The following is a 26568-nucleotide window of genomic DNA, read 5'->3' on the forward strand; positions in this document are numbered from 1 at the left end:
ATATATTTACTACATAGTTTATTTTTAAGTAAACTGCTTGAAATGGAAATTCATGGCATTATTTTGAATCTTCTTTTTATATAGTGCTTTGTATGTGTTCTTTTTTCATCTTTTTATATTGAAACTCGAAAAGAATAAGTATTTAAAAAAACATTTTTCACATATATAAAATTAGATCTAAACAACTTGGGGAAACGTTAATTATCCATGGTTAGGCTGAGTCAATGTAACAAAAGGACAATTCTACCTAAATTAATTTAGTTATTCAGAGTTTACCATGAAATAGTAAAAAAAAAAAAATTATAAAGCTAGAAAAAACTAATATGGAAATTCACTTAGAAAAATAAAAAAATAGCAAACAAATTGAAGAAAAATGTACAGGAAGTTGGTTTAGTAATACCAGATCTCAAAATATATTACAAAGTAGCATTCATCAAAGCAATCCGGTATATGCTGAAAAATATACTGGTTCAACAAGGGAATGGATTTAGGCAAATTATACACTAATAAATGACAACAGTAATTTAGTGTTTGACAAATCCCCACAACCAAGATTTGGGGACATGAACACATCATTTGAGAAAAAATGCTGGGAAAACTTAAAAACAGTTTGGTAGAAACTAGGTATAAACCAACAGCTCACACCATATTCCAAGGTAAAGTCAAAATGGGTACATGACTTAGAGACAGAAGGTGTTATCATAAATAACTTAGGAATCATGGAAAATTCTGTTAGATTTATGGATAAGGAGAGAGAGAGAGAGAGAGAGAGAGAGAGAGAGAGAGAGAGAGAGAGAGAGAGAGATGGAGAGAGATAGTTATAGGATGTGAAATGGATAATTTTGATCATATCAAATTAAAAAGGTTTTGAATAAAGAAAAACAAATGAAACCAAGCTTAGAAAGAAAGCAGAAAACTAGAAAACAAGTTTACAGAAAGTTACTCTGATAAAGGTCTCATTTCTCAGATATATAGAAAACTGAGTCACATTTATAAGAATACAAATCATTCTCCAATTGATAAATGTTCAAATGATATGAACAGGTTATTTTGAGAAGAAGAAATCAAAGTTAGCTGTAGTCATACAAAAATGCTTTTCATCACTATTGATTAGATAAATGCAAATTAAAACACTGAGAAAATACCTCACCACATGAGATAGGCTAGTATGATAAAAAAGGATAAAAACAAAAATTGGAATAGGTATGGGAAAATAGGAACACTAAAGCACTGTTGGTGAAGCTGGGAGCTAATCCAACTATTCTAGAGGACAATTTGGAACTATGCCAAATGGCACATAAAACTGTGCATATCATTTGACTCAGAAAGACAACTAGTAGGTCTGTATCACAAAGACATCAAAGAAAATGGGAAAATACCTCTATTTACAAATGTGTATATATAGAAACTCTTTTTATGGTGTCAAAGACTTATAAATTGAAGGGATGCCTATCAATTGTGGAATGGTTGAACAAACTGTGGTATATGATTGTATTGGAATACTATTGTGCTGTAAGAAATGATAAGCAGGATATTATCAGAAAGACCTAGAAAGACTTAGATAAACTGATGCAAAGTGAAATAAACAGAACCAAGAGAGCTTTGTACACAGTAACAGCAATATTAAACAATGATCGATTGTGAATGACTTAGCTATTTTCAGAAATACTTTCAAGACAATTGGTGGAATCACCATTTCCAGAGAAAGAACTGATAAGTCAGAATGTGGCTTCAAGCATTTTTTAAAATTTTCTCTCTTTTTTTTTTTTTTTGGTTTGTACTTTCTTTTGTAATATGACTGATATGGAAATGTTTTGCATTATTGCACATGTGTAACCTATTCCAAATTGCTTCCCTTCTTACGGAGAGAAGAAGGAAGGAAAGGAGAGAATTCAGAATGTGGAACTTAAAACACATTAATTGTTTTTTTATTTAATGTAATTGAGAAAAAAGTAAAAATTAAATTTAAAAAAAAATGAGGCATGTTCTAACAGAGCCTGGATCTTCTCGACCAGATATTTCTTGTCCCAAAATGACTCTCTTGAAGTCCGAAAAATGTGTTCAGTCCAGTAGGGAACTACTTAGCAGAATGAAGCCGTCATCTCTGTAAGAAATGTCCTACGAGAAAAGCGCAGGTTTCCATCACATCTACTTTCTGATTATAGATCAGTTGAATATGCCTTGGAGGATTACCTCAAGAATACAAAGTAGCTTCTTCACCAAGAACCTCTTTCTTAGAGATTTCACTTATTTTGATTTGAAAAATTTTGAGGAAATAACTATCAAACCTAAGTCTTAACTGAGAAAAGTTAAGTCCTCTCTGGATGTGACCTTTCTACTCTAAACTTTTCTCAACACCATTAATGAAATGAAACTGCTCAGATAATGATAAAATATCTTCATTACAGTTGTTTTTAAAGCATTGATTAGTCTCTTCAGTAAAAGAAAGAGTTCTATTTATCTCCTCTATGTAAATAAAAAAGGTTTCTAGGGATAACATGAGACCAAGACTGAGACATCTTAAGCCACTGGGCTTACATGATTCAGGTACCTGGGAACAGAGTAAAATGACTCGAACTCAAAAACTCAGGTTTTAAAAGTGCTCGTGTTTGCAGAAGCAAGTCTAGAACCTAAAAACTCTTTGAGATGTCTTAGAATCTTATAGTTGGAATGAAATGTCTAACCCCACACATATCCCCCACTGTGACACTCACAGCAGAAGTCATCCAACCTTATATTGAAGACCTGCAGTAATTGGAAACTTCCTAAGCAATTCATTCACAATGGGTAGATATAATTGCTATTGGTTTTCTCTTGTATTGAATCAAAATCTTATCTGAAACTTCAATCCATTGCTCCTAATTCTGTCTTTGGGAATTAAGCAAATCATGCCTAATTGCTCTTTCACCTGGTAGTTCTTTAAATCTTTGATGAATATTGTCAAATTCTCCATGCATCTCATCTTTTCCAGGCTAAACATCGCTAGGAGATTCAATTGAACTTAGTGTAACATAAATGGATAACTAGTTATCATTCCCATTGTGTGCCTCTCTCTGTGTGCCAGTTCAGCAGTTTTCAAAATGTGGTCCAGGTAGGGATGAAGGATCCCTATGAGTTCCCTAAATCCATTATGGGTATCTGTGAGGTCAAAACTATTTTCAAGTAGTAGTAAGACATTTCGATCTCAGATGTGGCAAATATAGATAGATGTAACCAATACGAACAAAAGCTCTTTAGAAAAAGAGGCCCTCAAAATATTTTAAGAATATAAAATAATCCTAACGTTGAAAAGTTTGAGAACCACTATTCTAGCCTGTCAATATCCTTCCTAAAATATAGTTCTCAGAAATCAATATAATACTTGATCTGATTAGGGCAAGAGGATGATAATTTCCTTCCTCCTGGACACTGCATGCATTAATTCACTCTAAATTCACACTAACTTACTTGACTGTCTTTTGAGAGTGTATACTTATATTAAGCTTTCTACCCACTAGATTTCTCAATTTCTTTTTTATATGAATTGATATTTAGCCATGCCCCCTCTCCCTAATTGCTGCATACTTTTATAGTTAGTACTTTGAACACAAGTTTAGCATTTTGCACTTAATCTCTACTATATTTCATCTCGCTGGATTTGGTCCTTTATTCTAGTCTTTTAAGCTCCTTTTAGATGTGTTAACTGTCTTTTTTAGATGTTTCACCTGTAAACTTCATAACCATGCTGTCTCTGCTTTTTTATGATACAGTTGAATGGAACAGGGCCAGCAATAGAGACAGGTTGAACTCTACTATAGACTTCTCTTCAGGTAATTATAGTATGCTAGATTCTCTCCAACCATATTCTCATCTATTTTGAATTTCAAATCCCTCTTAATCATTTTGATTCTTTCCTTCCCAGCCCAAATGTCATTCTCATTTAGTGAGAAAACAGAAGCCCAATAAGATGTGAATAGGTCTGCTTTTTCAGTTATCATCATCTTATTTACTAAGAACATTGGCACTATCTCTACGTTTGTTTTCCTCTTGCCGTTAACATAGGTTCTGAAAAATCTTTGTTTTCCATAACCTTAATCACAAACCTCATTTCATTTACAATGCTACTCTTTTGTATTCATCTTATTTATCGTCTGTTACTTACCCTTATTCCCTTCTCCTGCATGTGTCATTTTAAAATTTAAGTTTACTAATAAATTCCTTCTCTATCTACATTTTCTTTAGGCAGTTCCTCTTTTCATTCCTCACTGGAAACATATCGTTTTGTGTTATCAGAATTTTATTCTTAAATATTTCCCTCCTCCTGAGCTCACAGTCTGGGTAGAATATTAAGTCATAGAATCTCATTTATCTTGACTTTAGAATATTTTAAATCCATGGTTTCAATTTTAGGGTATGTGCCAAAGTATGCTCATTTTCCTTTCCTAATCTATCAGTCTATATTGGGCACTTTTTTCTTTTTTTACCTATCATAGACTGAATGTTTGATGAAATTATGTGGTCTAGACAAGTGTTATTAAGAATGTCTGTGTCTCAGTTCTATTTCTTCACTCCCCTTCCCCCTACTTCCTATCATAGCACTTTGCACAAAATAAGCACTTAATAAATGCATGAGGTTGCTATTGGTGGAAATAAGTGGACATTCAAAGTAAGGGAGCAATATAAATGAAAGCAAGATGGGAAGGAAGGGGACAATAGGAAAGGGAGGGCTGATGAAGAATTAATGCTGCTTGATTTCCATCTCTGTTCTGTATTTCAGAGTACGGTAACAGCAAATGTCTTTCTTTGCATCTGTCCTGATCCCCAGTGACCCCTTTCATTCACCAGAAAGGGCTGACTATAATCATTCCTTTTACTCAAGAAACTAATCAAGGTTAAAGACTTTAATGAAGATGATCTTTCATTATCCAAGTTGTCTGGTTCTATTAGTGGGGTGGAGAGCAGTCTCAGGCTTACAGATCACTTCCAGACTGAAAGTGCCTTTACTTAGCTTCTTTAGCTTAAGATAGATACCTCTCATAAATTCTCCATAGACTTCAGCCCAATATGCCAGTGGTCTTCTCTGAAATTTTATAATATTTTATGGGAACGATTGTGGAACTTAGTACGACCAGGTGTTATCTTTTGCTCTTATTACATGCCTTGCTCATTTCCTTTCTTGATGGCACATTTCCTGCATGGCATTTTTGCACCTTTTTAAATATAAAATCACCATTAGATAATATGCTTAAGGTTACTTATACCCAGACTACATCATTCTATTACCTTTTTCTGATCTTTCACAGATTTTGGTGTTCTATACTTTGAAGCTCTTACCATCATCCAGCCTTTTGTCCATCATGTGCCAGTATCTTTTTCAATATTTCTGCCTCATTATTTATTAAAAAGCCTTCACAAAGTTCTATTCCAATATCTCATCTGAGTTTGTATATGTCTGATCTAGGTTTTTCAGAGTCTGTTTCATCAAAGCAAAAGCTCTGGCTAAAACTATCATGCAGGAAAGACCTTGAGTATAGTCTCAAAGCCAGACCACTCTGCTGTTCAAAGTTCAATTTAATCTAAGGACAGAGAAACTCCAGTAGTTGAGTGATCATTAAGCAATAAGTTATTTGGGAATGGCAACTCATGAAACAAAAATACAAAGAGGCTTTCAAGCCTATGTGGTCCCCTGATTGTTGGAGGGTAGGCAGAGGACACTAATAATTGCATAGATTTTAGATCATCAAAACCATTAGTATGTTTATGCTAAACATTATTTTTTTGTCAAATAACAAGTGAGCTGATATACTATTGGAAGAACTGACCTTATCAATGTCTATATTGATTCTTCAGTAAGGAAAACCAGAAGACAAAAGGAAGTCTTACTTGTGTGGGAGGGTGCCTCATAGGTTATCCTGGAGAAGCAAGCAAAGCTGTCACTGCAGTTGGTTTCCTCATGCTCAAAGGCAACAAGATATATCATTTCTTGGGACCTTTGGTCATATGATCTAGCAGTGCTTATGGTGCACAAAACCAAAATTACCACCAGGAAGGTAATCACAGCCTGAGTACCAGCATCTGCTGGAGAGAACAAAGAAGCAAGAAAATTTTACAAAGAGTTGTACAAAATCCAACAAATCAAATCTGCATATAATTTGATACTTGTGTAGGGATTGGATAGTAGTAAATGCTAAGGAGCATGATGGACTGGCTATCTCAGTGCTGAGGGAGTTAGACGTTTTGAGAAAAAGCAATGAACCATGGGTGGTCCCTGGATGAAAAAGGGAAGTTGAAATCAGAAAGAAATTGATAACTAAACTAGGAGTAGCCCTTCTCAGCGAACCTCATAGACCCTTTGACTCTCTCTTCACATCTGCCAAGCATATCAGGATTCCTTAAACTTCTTATGAAAGTGTAAAGGGTTAACAATTTGCCCTTCACCAACCTGTTAGAAGGGGTAAACCATAAACTCATGGAAAAATAAAAGGAGTCTTCATTACTTACAGTAACTGTGACTGGAGAGTGGATCTTTGATTGACTTCCTTTTCTGCACTGTTTCTTTTCTCAGCAATTTTGAGATGGGTGTTTCTAGTTTTAGAGGCACAGAGGGAGTAAAATGAGTAGAGTTCATATCTTGGAGGCAGGAAAATCAGAGTTCAAATCTGCTCTCAATAACTTGCTAGTTGTGTGACATTGGGCAAGTCACTTAATTTTTTTCTCCATAGCAAAGAGGAAAATCCTTCTCTTTAACCACAGGACCTCCACCTCCTACTATGTCTGTCCCTTAAGGGAAGAGGAAGAGGAAAGTTAAGTTGTTAGGGAGGAGGATTTCCTACTCCTGAAGTAGAAGTTCAACATTTATCTCTTGCTACTTCATTTCCTATCTCATCTCCTGCTTTTGGGTGGAAGAGGAGGAGTGAAATAAGACCTCCCATCTGACATCTGATTGTGTTTCTTCCATTTCCTTCTATACTTGTTTCAAGATTAATTTCCAGACTTCTTTGGGAAGAGCAATGGTATCTTCAACTCAAAAATGAACATTCTCATACTTGGTCATACTCTATATATCCCAGTGATTCTGAACCTCTATAAGTCATCATCCAAACCTTATTCATCATTTCTTACCTTTCTGTTCCTTATTCCCATCCCCTTCAACCTTACAGCCCCAAAGTTCATACCACCTGTCCCTTCCACTGTTCCATAAGTGACCAACTTCCCTAGTAACTATTGTTTTCAGACTTCCAAGTCATTTCCCTTCCTTCTTCCATTTGGTATATGGTTCATAATTATTCTCTTTCCCAATTGCCTTCCTTTCAAATATTCTAACTACTAAGTTATCAATTTATTCACTTCCCATGATCTACTCCACCCCTACTTCAACCACAGAAAAAGATGATCATATGCTTGATCTTGTCATCACCCACAAATGTACCTCCTTCTTGTTCAAGAATTCCAAGGTTCTGTTATCTGTCCATAATCTATTGGCCCTTCATCTCCCTCTCATCCTTTCCTTATGAAACCTTACATTACACAACATTACATCATTTCTCTTCCAGGTTATCTCCCCTGCAGTATCTATGCTTTCCTCTTTGTACTATATGATGTCAAAGTGCTTTTCTAGCTTTGAATGTATGATGCTATATCTTATTACAATTCCTTCATTTATTCTTGTTTGCGATGGATAATACCAAATTTCATTGTTGTTTTTAAAAAAAAAGATTTCCCTTTTCTTCTTGTCTACTTAGAAATCTTTTTGCCTGTCATCATAAAATTTGGAATTTGGTGACAATGGTTATGGCTAAGATGAATGAGGAATTCATTAAAGATTCACATATTCTACAAGAATAAAATAAAAATCTGTCCCTTGATTTCAATAATTCCTAAAAATATTCTTACATTATGATATCCTTAAATGATAATGAGACTTTTATTCACATTTTAGGCAGTCCTACAAATCATTGTATTTCTCTGAATTCTCTCCCATAATTCCATCAATTTTTATTGTAATTTTTTCTTATATTTGCAATGTTTGAGTTTGGTTTGCTGATTAATAACTAGCATTGATGTAGTATTCTGAAGATTGCAAAGCTCTTTACAAATGCTATTTGATTCTTACAATAACCTTGAGATATGGGTACTAATATTATCCCCATTTTAGAGACAAGAAAGTTAAATGACATGCCTAGAATCACACAGCTACTATTTTTGGGTCTGAAACTCATTTTAAACTCAGGTTTTCTTGATGTTAAATTTAGCCCTCTATCCACTATACCATATCTGTCTCTACAATTTTATATTATTAGCATAATTTTATTTTCCGGTAGCACAATATGTTTTTTCAGTGAATCCATATTTTTGTTGTTTACAGATAATTCCAAGTTACTTAATTTCATTTTCATCTTTTTCATTTTTTATCTTTAAAAAATCATCAATTCCTTCCTTATTGATAACAGGGTTTCTTCTGTGTCCCTTAATGTTATTATGTTATCAATATTGATGAGTCTTTCAGTGGTTAACATGTAGTTTTTAAAAGAATTATTAATATTAATTCATATTTCCTTCTGATATTTCTTCTTTGACGTCTTTTCATATATTTTATTTATTCGTGATTTTGGAGATATTGTTGTGTTTGTTCATTTTTTGTCATTTTTAGTAAAATGACTTTTCAGATTATTTTTGTTGAACTTTGTCCTCATCTTGCCATGACTGGAAGTATAGGGGCTTCTTGTAAACCTGATATCTCTACAAATTGGCACAGGAGTTTTGACCTACTGTAGGTAAGCGGTTGACCTCATTTCCCCCCATCCTCAATTCCCACTCTCCATAGTTCATAATATTGATGCTGAACTTAGAGAGGACATCAGATTTGCAAGACCCACCACAGCTCTCCACTTTTGAGCTAAAAAGAGATCCACCCACATCGGACTTCTTTGTAGTTGGTGTCACAGGTGCATGCAACAACACTTGGCTCTTGCTGGTTTTTAAGGACAATCTAGGATCTGGAGCCTAATGACCTTTGCCAGAAACTTGACAAATGATTTTGTTTTAATGTACATTAGTGGATGTTCATGAGAGGTGATGTGATATTGTGAAAAGCATACTGGATTATCTGACAGGAAACTCTAAATTCTATTACTTTCCAAGAATATTGTCTTAATTTCCATGAAACTTCTTCTTCAAGGTTCCCCTCTTTAACTAATCCTTTTCTTTATCCTTTATAGATTTTTCCTCAGAGACTACTAGGAGGCACAATGGATAGTGTATTGACCTCAAGTCAAGATATGCTTGAATTAAAATCTCACTTCAGACACTCAGCTAGTTAAGTACTTACCCTCTGTCTACCTCAGTTTCCTCAGCTACAAATAATAGCAATAATAGTATATAATATATACTATTAATAATAATCATATTAATAATTTTATTTACTTATATATACACTATATATAATAATATATCATCATAATTAATTATTATTGTAATTATTACATATTTATATATTATATATCATATATATCATATAATATATAATATTATATATAATATGTAATATGTATAATTATATAACATATAATTTAATAATATATAATATATAATAATATATAATATCATATATAATAATATATGATATAATATATTATTATATGATATATGATATATAATATATAATAATATTATATTATTTTAGTTAAATATTATATTAATATAATAATAATTTATGCATATATAATAATTATAATGTATTCATTAATAATTAATAATATTAATAATTATTATTAAATACAATAATAATTAATAATAATAATAGTATCTATCTCCCAGCATTACTGAGAATATCAAATGAAATAACATTTGTAAACCACTTGGTACATGGTAGGTGCTTCATAAATGCTTACTTCCTCCCTCTAATCCCCATCCTTTACTGTCTCCTTTTTTATTTTGTTCTATTGATCATGCTACCTCAAAACATACAATAACAAAATCTGTTCTTTATCTTGTTATCTCTTTCATTCCTGGACTTTAGGAAGAACCATTTGTCATCACTGTCTACATTTGACAACACGGTTAGGGAGTCAGGGCAGTTGTTCTATAGTTGTTCTATATATTACTGACAGTTGTCCTAATGAGGATGCCACCTTCTCTCCTATCTTAAGGCTATCTGCAAAATATAAGTAAAAGCAGGACACAATACCTGTTGACCAGAGTTCCTAAAATGGCCCTTCTTCTATGTCTGTAGAGCTGATTTTGCTGTTGAAAAGAGAGCAAGAGAGTGATAGAAAATAGAGTTCTGGTCACGTAATACATACATACATACATATATATATATATATATATCAATAGATAGATAGATATAGATATATAGCCACACATATATGTATAAATGCATATATACATATATAGTATGCAAATATGCTTATATTCTATCATTTACAGAAGAGTACATATCATCTTTATGATTTCTTTTGTTCCTGACCAAAAATTTCTTTGACTAAGCTTTCTGTGGTGTGGGCCAGTCATTTCCTCTGAGGCAGTAGCTACATGAAAGAACTTTGAGGAAGGGAAGTAGAAAAGTCTGATAGGATCAAATCAGAAAATCCATTAAAGTTTACAACCAAATATGAATTAATGCAAAAGTGTCATCGCTAAGGAATATTTTTCAAATCATCACTATTAAATACTTTAACACTTAAATCTAACACTTTAGTGACCACTGTTTTGTATTTTCTCATATTCTTTAAGTATATCTTAAATGTCCTCTGAGCACAAATATAAGGGTTATTTAAGAGACTTGTCTCTGCTTCTCTTGCATTATCTGTAGTTTCTAGCTTCCTCATAGATGTTCAGTCAATTGTTGGCTTTTATTAAATGTCTATCATTCATTAATAGGCCCATGTGATCTGCTCAAATCACATGGAAGCCGAAGTCACATGTTGTGGGAGAAGTTTGCTGAAAGGTGGAAGAGGAAGAGGCACAGCTAGAGCAGAACTGAGAGGAAGTTAGTCATGAGAGCAGTCAAAGCTAAGAAGGATGCAGATAAACCTACAGTTGGCTGTGAGTGTGAGAAGGGCATTTTGTTTAAGGGAGCCTACATGCGATTTGTTTAAGGGAGCTGGTTTGGGGGAAGCCTGGCAGGGGGAATGCTTGGGGATGGTGTTGTTCTTTGCATTGTTATTGTGTAAAGATTTTTGTTACTATAATGGATTTGGCTTTCTGGAGTCTGAATAAATGTTTTGGTTCTGTCTTCCATGTGGAAAGTCTATTGTTTTTCAGAACTGTGTCGCAATATTCATGGCTGCTGTAAGGGCTTTGAATTTCAAATTGTTGTTACAGTACACAAACAACAACAATAACAATAATTAAAAAGAGTCCTGACCCTTAAGTAATCATTACTGAATTCAATTTAAAGGAAAAGATTAATTTAGTTAGATTCTGCCAATATTTAACTTAGATATTGGGAAACTTTTTTAGTATATTGAAGTAGTAACTTCCTCTAAGAAGAGAAAATATGAATTTGTTGTTTTACTTTATATCTTTCTCTAATGCTTTGTCTTTGTATAGCAGTGGTCTTACATTCTCAGTTACTTTTCCAGTAGAGAACAAATTCTGGGAGACTCTGACCTCTGAAAAGTTTCCACATAGGAGCCCAGCAAGAACTGCCATTAGAGAGTGAGCCTGGATAAATTCAGGAAACTCACTGCCAAAAGGTTGACCAAGAGGTAATAAAATCATTTTTGGGTGAGGCTATATTTAAAGTCAGGATAAGTACCCCCCTGCCCCAACAAAATCATGGCTCTTTAAATAGTAGCAGATTCCTGAATAAAAATAAAAAAAGTCTTAAGACAAGTGATGAGACCTTCGAAGAGATTAACTTGCCATAAAAGGATATTTTAGAGTAGACTAAGGGTTCTTAGTTTTTGTGTGTGTTTTGGTCCCCTCTGGAAGTCTAGTGAAACCTATAGACTCTTTCTCAGAGTAATGTAAATACATAAAATAAAACATATAGTATTACAAAGAAAATCAGTTCAACTGAAATACAGTTACTAAAATATACATTTTTTAAAAGAAGTTCAGAGACTCCAAGGTAAGAACCCCTGTCTTAGACTTTAAGGAAAGAGAGAGATGCAATATATACTGAGCAAATAAAACCTAGTAGAAGATGAGCTAATGCATAAAATAATATTATGCATATGTGGAAAATAGAATGAATCTTTTTTGTTTGTTGCACTCAAGCTGGAATGAAACCCGCTGAACATTTAAACTATCAAGTTCATTCAACGAGGGGCAAGAAACATCTCAGAAATACTTTATGCTGACAGGGTTGCAGATGTGTTTACATAAAGCATGCACAGAAAGTGCTAATAGGGATATAAATAATAAGTAATATGTCATTCCTAGAGGATGTCAATGCATACAGAGGAGTTGGTGATTTCATTTTCATTACTTTTCTCAAAGGAGTTTGAGTGCTAATCTGAAACCCGAATTCCTTTCAGTGAGATTGCACACACACACACACACACACACACACACACACACACACACAGACACACACACACACACACACACACACCACATTTTAGAGAGCCGTTCAAATCCCTTTACAACTTGACTCTCTTTTACCTTTCTAGTCTTCTTACATTTTACACTCTCCTTCTACCACACACTCTGCAATCCAGTGACACTGGCCTCCTTGTGGTTCCTTGAGCATGACACTCAACCTCCAGACCAGGGAATCTTTGCTTCTTTGCTAGCTGTCCCTCACACTTACAATGTGATATCTCATCATCTCTACCTCCTGGCTTTCCTAGCTTCATTAAAGTCCCAGCTAACTGTAGAGAGTAAGGTAGCTCTGAAGAACTTTAATATTTGCTCTAAGATCCTAGCACAGGACTGGTACAGCAAGATGTAATTACATCAAAGAAGGTGCTGTATAAGGAAACATGAGCTGCACAAATCCACAGGTACATTCAGTCTAAATTTTTCATTGGATCATCACCAGCTCTGTAGAAATGCCTTCAAAACTCATACTGGTCTCTATCAGACATGTCATTGGTCTTCTTTGAAAATGAAGTATGAAGAACAAATGTCCAGGGTAATGGAAATTATAATCTCATTGTGTTTTGTTCTGGATAGAAATATATCTGTAGTACTTTGACCTATTATGCTCACTACATTTTAAAGACAGAATCAATCTATAAGACATATAGGGGACAGTGAATAGGATGGTAAGAAGCCTTAAAATATTGCCTTCTAGGGATGTTTAGAAGGACTTAAGGATATTTAGCTTACAGAAGAGAAAATTTAAAGGGGTGTAGGGATGATTGTCATCAAGTATTTCAAGAGTTATCCTATGAGAGATTAGTATATTTTGATTGACAGCAGAGGACAGAAATAGAAGGATTTTGTAGGAATTGCATGAGAGACAGATTTCATTTCAATGCAAGGGAAAACTTTCCAACCTGGAACTATCAAAATATACAAGAGGCTGTCCCACTAAGAAGAATTCCTGCTCCCTAAAACTCTTCAAATAAAAGCTTGATTATCACTTGGGTTATGGTAGATATAGATTGGACTAAGTAGTGTCTCAGGTTGAGGTTCCTCCTAACTCTGAGATTTATTATTATTTCTATCAATAAAAGGATTCATTCTCCCCATTGATTCATTTTGTTTGGCTGATTTCCTTTATATTATTGACCCAGAGGTAAAAAGCATCTCTTTATTTTGTTTAAGTTAGAGAGAATAATTTTATTTTTGGCAGATACTGTTAAAATTCAAAACAAAGTTGAAATAACATGTCTTAATTTTTAAAATATTATTTTTATATAATATTTCATTTTTCCCATTTATATGTAAAACTACTGTTAACATTCACTTTAAAAATAATTTTGAGTTCCTATCCCTTGACTCTCATTGAGAAGGCAAGCAATTTGATATAGATTATGCATTTTCAGTCATGCAAAACATATTTACATATTATTATGTTGTGAAAGAAAACATAGACCACATCCCCCCCAAGAAAAACAAAGTAAAAAAAAAGTATTCTTACATTTGCATGCAGATTCTATCAGTTCTTTGGAAATGGATAGCTTTTTTTTTCATCATAAATCCATTACAATTGTCTTGTATCATTGTGTTTTTGAGAGTAGCTAAGTTATTCACAGTTGATTATCATAAAATATTGCTGTTAGTTTGTACAATGTTCTCCTGGTTCTCTCCATTTCACTCAGCATCAGTTCATATAAGTATTTCCAGATTTTTCTGAAGGCATTCTGTTTGTCAGTTCTTATAGATCAATAATATTCCATCATAATCAAATACCATGACTTGTTCATCCTATATAAAACAAGCTCTTTGGGATACAGATCTAGTAACTGTATTACTGGATCAAATGATATGAACAGTTTAATAATCCTTTGGGAATAGTTCCAAATTGCTCTCCAAAGTGGTTGGATCAGTTCAAAACTCCAACAGTACATTAATGTCTCAATTTTCCCATATCCTTTCCAACATTTGTTATTTTTCTTTTTTTTGTCATATTAGCCAGTCTGATAGTGGAGAGGTTGTACTTCAGAGTTACTTTAATTTACATTTCTCAAACCAATAGTGATTTAGAGCATGTTTTCATATGACTACAGAGAGCTTTGATTACTTCATCTGAAAACTGACTGTTCATATGTAGTCTTTCAGGTAAATAGAATCTACTAATCACCTCCTGAAAGAGATCCTGAAATGAAAACTCCCAGGAATATTATAGCCAAATTCCAGAGATCTCAGGTCAAGGAGAAAATATTGCAACCAACCAGAAAGAAACAATTCAAATATCATGGAGCCATAGTCAGGATAATAGAAGATATAACAGATTCTATATTAAAGGATCTATATTAAAGGATCTATATTAAAGGATCCAGGATTGGAATATGATATTTCTGAGAATGAAAAAGTTAGCATTACAACCAAGAATCAACTACCCAGTTATTAAAAAAAACAAAACAAAACAAAACAAAACTTTTACCTTTGTCAATTTGTCAATTACCAATTATTACCAATTTGTCAATGGTTCTTATTTTCATATATTTGACTCAGTTCTCTATGTATTTGAGAAATAAGACTTTTATTAGAGAAATTTGCTATATTTTTTCACAGTTATAGTGTGTATTTCCCTTCATCCTATCCCTCCCCTCATTTATCCTACTATCTCTCTCTCTCTCTCTCTTTTCACCCTGTCTATCCTCAAAAGTATTTTACTTCTGACTGCCATCTCCCCCAATCTACCCTCTTTTCCATCAGTCCTGAACCTTCTCTTATCCCATTCCCTTCCAACTTCCCTGTAGGGAAACATAGATTTCTTTACCCAACTGACTATATTTTTCCATCTTTGAGTTGATTCCAATGAGAGTGAGATTCTTCTCACCTCCCCCCTCTTCCCTTACACTGTAAAAGCTCTTTAGTACTCTTTTATGTGAAAAAATTACCCCATTATACCTCTCCCTTTTCCTTTCTCCCAGTGCATTATTCTTTCTCACTGCTTAATTTTATTTTTTTAGATATCATCCTATCACATTCAACTCACATCCATGCCTTCTGTCTATGAACACTCCTTCTAATTGCAAAAAAAAAAAAAAAAATGACAAAGTTCTTAGGAGTTACAAGTAAGACCAAAACAGTTTAATTATGTTCAATCCCTTATGGTTTTTCTTTCCTGTTTTTCTTTTCTTTACTTTTTTATGCTCCTCTTGAGTCTTGTACTTGAAAGTCCCAAGCTTCAGGGGTGTTTGTGTGTGTGTGTGTGTGTGTGTGTGTGTGTGTGTGTGTGTGTGTGTGTGTGTTTGTGGTGCATCTTTTTTTTTTTTCAGAGCTAGTTCTGGCAATTTTTTAGTTTTCCATTCTTCCAAGATGGTATGATCTAAGGAGAGATATGTTTACTACTCTGCTGGACAATCCTCTGGTTTGTGAACAACAACAAACACTCTTCCTCACTTGCACTGTGACCAAAGTCCTCACTCTGGGAAGTAAGCACTGGTGTGCTAGTGGTGCTCCTTCCCCTGAAACTGATACCCAGAACTGCTACCTGAATTTCCATATGGACAATGAAACAGTCTTCCACCCAGTGACAGTAAAGGGAACCTTGTAATCTCCTTTTCATCTGTTTTCCAACCTCTGAGAGTTGCAGAAGCTGGTGCTGCCTATTCAGTTGTGCTTAAGTCCTGCTGCTGAGTTATTCACGTACCTCCTGCTGCTGTCTTGCTGGGGTGTTGCTGAGCTGGATGGAACTCCTTTCTCATCGTAGTGAAATAAACTTTTTCTGCCAACCTTCTTGGTTGTTTTGGACTGGAAAAAATGTTTCATCCTGTTATTTGGTGGGTTTTGCTGCTCCAGAATTCATTTTGAGGCATTATTGAAAGTTATTTGGAGGGGAATTTTGGCAAACTCCTGATATCTTGGCTCTGACCACAAAAGTATCTTTAAAAAATTCTTAGAGGACTAAAAGTAGTGAAAATGATAGAAATGATAGAAAAATCATAAAATCTAGGCTGCAAGGAGCCACAAAGATCATGTAACCCTTTTCAGAGCAGAAATTTCTCTTTGTCGTTCTTGTCAAATGGTCAACAAGTTTTTCCTCAAAGCACCTCAGTTATTACAAAACCATTATTTCCTGAGGCAACCAAGATGTTTTTGTTTGTTTGTATTTTATATTTCAATTGTTAGGACTTAAACATTAAAAAAATCTTTTCTGCAATTTTCATCTATTCCTTCTAGTTTCATTTATTTTTTTTTGTTTGTTTCTTGGATTAAGTAGATGTGTCTTTCATATGACAATCGTCTATCTATTAACATCTCCAAAGTAAATACTTCCAGTTCCTTTAAATGATCTTCCAGAGACCACTATTTTAAATACATTATCATTTATGAAATGGAGAAGGTAAAACAAGGTGACTAGAAATGAGCAGAATTTCATGTATTCTAGCTGTTTTCAATAAAAACATTGTTGATTTAATTTGATGCCTACATCAAGAAAAGAATTTCCCAATAGCAGACTATTAAATATTGACATGGGTTACTGGAGGAATATGTGAAATTTTTCTTATAATGTTTTGTTTCTCTGAGACACTTTAAAGGAGAACTTAGATCATATTAAGGGAATAAAGTTGATGATGTCTTACATTTCCTGACCAGTCTTTTTAATGATATTTTATACTTTCTTTTAGAGCATTGAGAAACTCAAGGAATAACAAGTGAAAAAAATAAAATTCACTCCCCAACATGTACATTATTGTGTACTTCTCCCATTATTAAAGCTTCATCCTCTCTTTTTCCTAAAGGGAAGGTATTAGCTGTGTTAGAGAAAAATGGATGATTCCCTATATCCATTAAACCAGTAAATAGTTAATGGAGTTCATGAAGTCTAGAATTTCCTGAGAAATATTAAAAAATACTCTTCTGTAGATCTCTTGTTTGCTGTACGTGTGTGTTGTGGTGCTTTTTCATATATAATTGTCTCTAAATATACCAACTCCCAAACCCTCTCTACCACTAATCTCTTGGTAATTTAATCTATTGCTAATCTCTTTATTAATCCTGTTTCTGGGTTCAAAGACATTTTATTGGATATGCTCTGGAATGGGAAAGGGGAAAGAGAATAAGCATTTATGTTGTATTTACCATATAACAGGCATTGTGCTAAGCATTTTACCAATATTATCTCAATTAATGTTCAAAACAACTCATTCAAGCTAGGCACTATTGCCTACCCCCATTATATAGCTGAGGAAATTGAGTCAAACAGAGGTTAAGTAACTCACTGAGGTCATATGGCTGATAAATGTCTGAGACTAGATTCAGAATTCAGGTCTCCACTAACTGAATCTATTATGAAATTTGAACATAATATGAATCTGAATAAATTACCAAAACTATAGAAACCTATTCTGTAATTATATCAGCTTCTACCCCAAGCAAAATTGGTTCTTCTAATTTTTCTGTTGGCTAGCTTATCCTCTATGAAGCAAAAAGAAAAGGGAATTGTGGCTACATATTTCACTGTTTTCTCTATATCAGTTTTTATTAAAATGTTTTCCTCTTCTTTATTATTTCTGAATCTCAAATTTAATGAAAGAGATCTAATGGTTTGCAGAAGTATAAAAGAACCATTTCCATTTAATTGAATAGGAAACAATATTCATTAATTTGCCTAATGGAAATATTTATAACTTACCTCAAGTTTTGCTACTGCTTTAACATTTACATAGTTAGCATAGTTTATAATCGTCAGACTAAAAATGAATACAAAGTATAAATATTAGAAATTGAAATAAAAATATATGCTATTATGAGATGAATAGCAATTTTAAAAAATCCTTTATATTAATGTATCCTTCAATGATTTTCTTCAACAACAAGGAAAGAACAATAAAACAATGACTTCTTTAGAAACTCTTTAGATACTGGAATTAAAATTTTTGTCTTTCAAGATTTAATGGAAAGAATCCATTTATCCCTTTGGTCAATCATGGATGACTTAACTGGTTTTTGGTTTTGTTTTTTTTTTTTTTTTGAAGTCTTTGAAAATCCTTCACTGTAACTTCCATTATGCTCTTAATACCTTTCAGACACTAAAGAGATAAAGGGGAAAAAGAAGGATGATTTCTCTCTCTTCTCAATATTACTCATAGAGTTGTTTGAGGGATAGCTTAATGAGAATTAATTGGGAGAGGCTTCATAAACCAGAGTCAAATAATATTCCAATGAAGCAATTTTCAACAAAAAAACACTTTAAATATTTGTCTTCTTGCCATCATAAGCTGGACTGGGGAAGGCAGGAAGGTCTTAGTCTCAGTAATATGATTAGTTTCAGTGATCTTTTCATACATTTTAGGTACCCTGAAAAAAAAATGAAGACAACAGTGTTGGATTTTAAGCAATCTTTTAATTCATATATATTTTTTTTTCATCTCCTTTATCAGAGCAGACACATGTACTTTGTGATTTAAAGAGAAGCTGAGGCAGACTCAGATTTTGCCCTTTCTAGGGAGAAGTGAGCCATTTTTAAATTCCATTAAATCTAAAAAAAATTCTTGTTCCTTTAATTTTACTTAGTTATGTGATATCCAGGCAGGATCCATTTCTTAACAACTCCACTGAGCCTCTTGTGGCACAACAAAATTAATCATAGGATACAAGGTTAAGGGCTAAAGCAACATCTAAGATAAACTTAACAAAAAGAGAAACTCATTAGTTTAGTCTCCCTGTCTGAGTGAGTCAGATTTGAATGTTCTAAGTAAAGAAATCATGAAAGCACTGAGAGTAGAAAGAATGTTTAAATCATTTCCATATTAATCACCTGAAAGTTAAAAATAAAGCCTGACTATTTTAAAAAGTGGTCTTTATCTTGACCATGTGTCTTTAAGCAATTTTAAACGTTGTGATTAGGAGGAGGACCTTTTGGTATTGCCACTTGCCGTTGGAATAATTGAGTTTTGTGGGGTCATGATTCATAGTTTCGACTATGCATTTCAGTATAGATAGAATAATAATTGTGTATTTAATTCTAAATGATTAAATGAGAATTCAGTTCAAGAGTAGGAGTGCTGCTATACTGAGTATTCCAAGGAGATGATGAATGCAGTGAGATGAATTTCCTTTTCTTGGCCAGACAAAGCTTATAGAATAGTCATTTTAATAGCTACAGAGTTATTCAATACCTGCTCCAAAGTCTTTCCTGATTGGTTCAGGAAGTTTATTAGGGAAAGAGGTGGCAAAATGAAGCCATGTTCTAAAGTTCTATTGTTACTAGACAGGAATTCTGGAAGAATAAAGAGCACTAAGCCTCCTGACATCTCAGTTTGCTATTCATTAGTTCAGTCATGTCTGACTCTTCATGACCCCATTTTGGGGACATCTTGGCAAAGATACCAGTCGGGTTTGCCGTTTCCTTCTCCAGTTCATTTTATATATGAGGAAACTGAGGGAAACAGGGTTAAGTGTCTTGCCCAGGGTCACACAGTGAGTAAGTAGGTAGGTCAGATTAGGAATTTGGGAAGATGAGTCTTCTTGCCTCCAGGACTGGTACTTTATCCATTGTGTCACCCAGCTGCCCACCCCTGTTATCTCTAGCAATAGGTATAAAGGCCTGATTTAATGAACATAATATAAATTCCTAAGGAATAGTTTTATACAGTTACCTTAAATAATCTATCTCTAAGACAAAGTTAAAAAAATTAATGACAAGGTAGATATTTGATTCAAGAGGCAGTATCTCCTAGGCATGGAGATACATACCTGTAATCCTTGTTTCTGGGAGAAACTGTGACTGATGGATCACTTGAGCTCAAGAGTTCTGAGCTGCATTAGGTCTATAACTAATCAAGTGCCCACATTAAGTCCATCACTAATATGGTGAGCCTCAAATAGTAGGAGTTTGCTGTGGACAGACAAACTAGCTGTTTGGAAACAGAGCAGGTCAAAGCTTCCATGAAAATAAGCCTTAGGATTAAGCCATGAATGCATCCCATACTTTTGGCCTGTGGGACATAGGAAGATCTTGTTTGCAAAAAGTTAAATAAGATAAAATAGAAAGGCAGTGTGTGATAGTGGATAGAGCACAGGCTTTAGAGTCAGGATGATCTGAGTTTGAATCCTGCCTCAGATACTAAGTGTATGACTTTTTGTGGCAGTAATAATACCCTAAAGTCATTTAAGTGAGCAGTGGGCAGAGATGCAGGCCCCAGCAGCAGCTTCAGGCCCGTGACAGAAGAGGGGGTACTTTCTGTGGCATGTAGTAGAAGAGCAGGCCCACTGTATCCTGTTAGTACTTTAAATTATCCTTTCTATGTCAGTCAGTATAACAGGAAACTAGGTGGTGCTGTGGATGGAGCACTGGGCTTAGAACGAAGAAGACTCATCTTCATGAATTCAAATCCAACCTCAGATATTTATGAGTTGTGTGACCCAGGATGAGTAACTTAATTCTGTTTGCCCAAGTTTCTCATCTGTAAAATGAACTGGGAAAAGAAATGGCAATCCTCTACGGTGTTTTTGCCAAGAACATCCCAAATGGTGTCACAAAGAGTCAGATACAACTGAGTGATAACCACAACAAAGTCAGCCTAAGACCCAGTGGTATACAGCACCTTCACAAGAAAGGTTTACAGGACTAAGGTATGGTATTGTTGTCAGGGAACCAGCCTCAGAGTCCTCTCCTAAGGCAAAGACTTTGAATTTCCCCTCTGTTGAACTCTCAGGGAGGAGAAGGTGTTCACTGATGGACGAGAGAATGCCAAGTGGGTGACACAGAGAACTGCAGGGATTGGACATTACCCACCAAGTACACCAGACCATTTAAAGTTGGTATTTTGTCTTTCTTTGTGCCAGGTTTACTCATTGCTTTAAGGTAATGTTACTTTAATTTTTGCTACTTTTCTACTTTAGTTTTTCTCTCCCTCCTTTAGTTCAGTTTTTAACAATCTTCTTGCAACTTGTTGGTTGACCAGTAAAGGCCTTAAAGTCATTGAAGTGGTGGAAGGTCATTGGGAACAGCAGTGCCAAGTTTGAGGTTCAGCAGACCTCATGTGATCCACCAAACTCCCCACATTAAAATATAACTGCGAAGTGTTTAACAAAAATAGAGAAAAATATAGTACAATATAGATAATATTAATTTGCATTTTTCTAAGTCAATATATAGTGTATCTTGATGAAACACTGGGAAAAAATGCCAGTTCTGAAGTCCTGAGTTCACATCTAACCTCAGACATTTCCTAGCTGTGTTTTCCTGGGCAAGTCATTTAACCCTGTTGGCCTCATTTTCCTTATCTGTAAAATGAGATGGAGAACAAAATGGCAAATCACTCAAGTGTCTTTGCCAAGAAAACCCCAAAAATTTCACAAAGAGTAAGAAATTATTGAAAATGACTAAATAACAAGTCAATATGACCAGTAAGGATCTATTTCTCTTTGAGTTTGACATCATTCCCTAAAAGATCTTTAGGTCTTACCACCACTGGATGGTATATGGTAGCAATAGTATACCAATATCCCCGTCCCCCACTCTGTGGGTTAGGGTAGTTTTTCATGTATAGGTATTGAGGTATTCCTAGGGATTTGGTTGGCTCAGGGGACTAAGAGCTCCAATTGTTGACATCATCTCCTCATCACTGAGAGTACAAAGCATTCATAAAGGGCTGAAGGGATTCTCAGATGCTCATCTAGAAGACGGTGATGGAAGTTTAGCTCAGCTGAATCAACTCAAAAGGCTTTCAGTGCCTATCTTTGCAAAATATCCTTCTCCTGCTAATACTAAATCATTATCTTTTTGTCAACTGTTGAATGGCCTACAAGTGTCTCACTTTGTTCCAGTATGAAACCTAAACTATCAGGGAACTGGCTTGAGTCAGGCCCAGCTTAAAATGGCCTTAAAAATCATTCAGCTGCTCTCAGTCTTAGTTTCCTCATTTGTAAAACTGAGATAATAGTAGCATCTATCTCAAAGGATTAGTCTGAGGATTAAATGGGAGCATATGTAAAGAACATTGCAGACCTTAAAGCAGTAATTCAAAGTTGGCAAAATTTATTATTTAAAGGGATTCCTCCTATTTTTTTCTGAAGACCTTGATATTCTAAATACAGATAATTTTCTGAGAGAACAGTACATAATTTGTTAGAAATATTACAATCAATATTGTTCCTATTTAATTTAGAGACTAATCTTGTTTGTTTTTATAACTGTTTTTGAAAGAAAGTTTTACAATGGTCTTGTACTCTAATTTTCTTAATTAAGAAATTTCTAGTCATAACAAAAATACATTAAGAACATGATATATTTCATTAAATTGCTTAAGTTTTTTTCAGAACCAGAAGGGACCTCCCCTGACCTGATGAAAAAAATGAGACAACTAAAGGCCAGAGTAGCTGCTTCTTAACTGACAGAGACCAAAAGGTCCTCATCAGATTGCAAATCCTAGAATGTGCATTAAAGCAGAAAATTACATAAAGAGTAACAGAACTTCTAAAATGTTCTCTTCAAGTCCTTTTTAGGAAGGTTAGAAGTAGGGTAGGAAACAATTTACCAGAGAAAACACTCATGAAGGAAGTGAGGACAAAAACTCAAGGTGCAATCAATATTATGAATTGGAGATCATATAGTTCAGTGAGAACTGGTAGACGATACTTATTACCATGGCTGCCAGAAAAGGGGAAAACTTTTACCTCCTACTATTTCTGCAACCATAGTAATAAATATATAAATCTCTCAAAAATGATTTCTATATAATGATAATATAACTCTTAGTAAAACATCTAGACTTTCAATGAAAACAGTATTTAATACAAAGACATATTATAATGGACCATACTGAATTCCTATTCTAAGTTCAGCATGGACTATACGATTTTGAGACAACATGAGAGAATGTTATCTTCTTAGTTTGTTGCATAGAGAAAAGAGATCAGGAAAGAGGAAGAATGGAGAGAAAGGAAAAAGGAAGGAGAGAGGAATTGAAAGGAAAAAAAGAAGAAAAGGAAGAAAGGGAGGAGAGAAAACAAAAGCATGAGATGAGGAGGAAGCTAGGTTTAGATCCAGAGCTCAGAAAAAAAGCTGTCACTCTTCTCAGCCACCAAATAAGAAAGGAAAGCTAGGCAAAGTATCATAATGAAATTTATTTTTTTTTTTTTTATGGCCAGTCAGGAAGAAGACAATCTGGAAAAATTCAAGAGCAAAATTCCAGAAACCTTGTCTAGGATTTCTGGTGGAACTAGGAGATGTATTTTCAGTTGCACTTTTCTTTTCCTTAATTCTAAATCTCTAAAGTTGATAGAGTGCCCATCTACTTTTGGAACTCTGCAAAAGAAGTTATGGGTTTCCAGTGTGGGAAGCCTGCCCCCATTATTTGAACAAGAACCTATCCCTCTAATTCAATTCCACATGACTCCTTGGGAATCATGAGGGTCCACCCAATCTGACAACACAAAGTTGTTCCCCTGTCCCCCTCCCCCAGTCTTTAAAAATCCAATTTTATTCTATAACGCCACTACCTATTTAAATGTACACAAAGAGCTGAGGAGACTCCTTAAAAGACTCATAACTGGAATATGGCTAAGGAAGGAAAGAGAAGGAAATAAGCATTTATATAGCATGTACCATGTGCCAGGAACTATTCTAAGTACTTTACAAAAACTACCTCATTTGATCCTCACAAAAACCTTGTGAGGTAGATACTGGTATTATCACATAGCTCGGAAGAGTCTGAGGCCAGATTTAAACTTAAGTCTCCCTGACTCCAGATACAGTGCTCTATCCTCTACACCACCTGGCTATTGCAGAAGAGTATAGGTATTGTAACTTTTACTGCTATAGAGAGCTGCCAAGTGAGGAACTTTACTCTACACATACAAATCAGCACTTTCTGGGGAAGATAAAGTCTTAGAAAACTCTCAAGGGTTTTGAGTGGATGAATGTCATTCCTAGAAATTCTTGGCCAGTATGCATTACAGGAGACCTTTGAATCCAGGTCTTCCTTCCTTTACAGGCAGATTTCTGTGCACTATAGTCTGGTTTCATAAACTCTGAGTTGTGTAATTGAAGGTGGGGGTTACAAAAAATTTGGTAAGAGTAAAAGAATTCTGAATGCACAAAGACATAACGCCAATTCAAAATCAAACTTGTAATGAATCCAAAGTGTGTCTGGAAATAATTACATCATGAAACTTCACCGTAGTCTTAGTTCTGAACAAACAACATGTGCACTTTGCACTGTACGTGCTGTCACATCACATAATGCCATCGAATGCAGAAACACCTTGGTTTAGATTTGAGACTATATTATGTTATGAATTGTAGTGTTTTTACTGTACATACAAAGTCTTCTGCTCTTACAGAAGCATAATAGTTTAATTATGGAAAATAAAGACTTTTAACATTTTTGCTCCATTATTCCCCATTACGTAAATATCAAATTAGTATGTCTTTGGATTGCATTGGGTTAGAATGCTTGATTTTGGAAGTTGCTGTTATCTCCTTCTTTTACAGAAACATAAGTGTTTAAATGCAACAAGTAAAGACAAAAGCACTTGAATAATATTTGCCACCATTACTACTGTATGCATATGCAAGAACATCATTTTTTAAATTAAGCACAAATAAATGGAATTTCATACCCTAACGCTAGTATTTATTTATATTTTAGGACAAAAATATTTTTCACTTATGAATAAAGGGCTAAATTTATACAGAAGAGGTAAAAGTACTGATGACAATGTGACAGAGTCTTCAGTACTAGGTTGTAGTTCACCTAAATTGACTGGAAAAAAGAAAATATGTTGAAACATTTTTGCAATATAGATTTACTTCTAATAATGATTGTAGTGTGGAAAAACTTCTTTGCTTAATTTATAATGAAGTTTTGGCTGCAGAAAGCATGAAACCAACCAAACTAAAATGACATCTTAATACCAAGCATACAGCATACCACAATAAATTAAAAGGATATTTTTAATGACTTTTAAAATCTTCAAATAAAGAAAAACAATGCTTTAAGAAATTTCTTACAGATGATGAAAAATATTTATTCTTATTTAATTTCAAAAATTAACAAACCCTACATGATCAGAGAAGATCTTATGTTACTTGATGCTACTAAAATGCCAGAAATAGTAAATGGGGAAAAAAAGTATAGGGATGAAATTTTTTTATTGAATGATACTGTTTCCAAAAGAATTTCAGAAATAGAAATGATCAGTTCCAAGAGCTTATAACCAGGTTTAAGCCCAAAGTTTCCAATTCAGTTAAATAAAACAACTGATATTTCTAACATGACACAGTTTTTACTTATGTAAGATATATTTATGAAGGAAACATACATGAGGAATTTTTGTTTTGTCACCATTTGGAAGGGTACACAAAAGAAGACATGTATCTTAAAGTCAACGAAATTTTCACAAATAAATCTTTACATGGAAAAATTATATTGGGGTGTGTAGAGATGGTGCTGGAGCAATGATGGGCAAGAATATTGAATTTATTGCAAAAGTTAAAGCTGGTAGCAATAAGCATATCACTTTTACTCACCGCATGATCCATTGGGAAGTACTCACAGTCAAAAATATATTACCAGAGCTCTTAGCACGTGTGGAGCCAAAGAGAAAAGTAGGGCTCCGCTTCTTTTCTTTTCTCTCTCCCCTCCCCCTCTCTCCTTGCTTGTACTTCTACTTCCAATCCCTTAAGCTTAGCCTCCTTAGGAAATCTCCCCCTCTTCGTCCTAAGAAAGAAGACCCCCTGCACTTGTAACCGAAACCCTGTAATAAAGCTCAACCCCTGTTTGACTCTGGAACGTCGTTTCTCTCATACGTGCATCCGGCGTGGCCAGCCGAAGACCTCGGGAGGTGAGGTAAGGAAGACTCGGGTAGCCCAATACAGGCCTCTAGGCTTGGCAGTTGGCGCTCCAACAGGGATTGGGAGCGTAGATAATCCTGGGTGCTTTTGGGGTACACCCGGAAGGGGCTGTGAAAGAAGCGAGTCCCGAATCCTAGATTCGGAAGGAGAGAAAGTGGAGAGAAGCTTCCCAAACCCCTGGGAAAAGGGCAGGGATGAGGAATCAATTGCCAGTA

At 34.5% G+C, this 26568-nt stretch overlaps 1 pseudogene; it reads right to left on the minus strand.

Annotated features, from left to right (window-relative positions):
• The window catches only part of LOC140512244 (microfibrillar-associated protein 1-like), an 83890-nt pseudogene extending 57856 nt beyond the window's left edge, over positions 1–26034 (minus strand).
• Positions 26035–26568: the final 534 nt, after the last annotated feature.

The sequence above is a fragment of the Notamacropus eugenii genome, chromosome 6 (assembly GCF_028372415.1).
Source record: "Notamacropus eugenii isolate mMacEug1 chromosome 6, mMacEug1.pri_v2, whole genome shotgun sequence".
NCBI classification, from domain to species: domain Eukaryota; kingdom Metazoa; phylum Chordata; class Mammalia; order Diprotodontia; family Macropodidae; genus Notamacropus; species Notamacropus eugenii.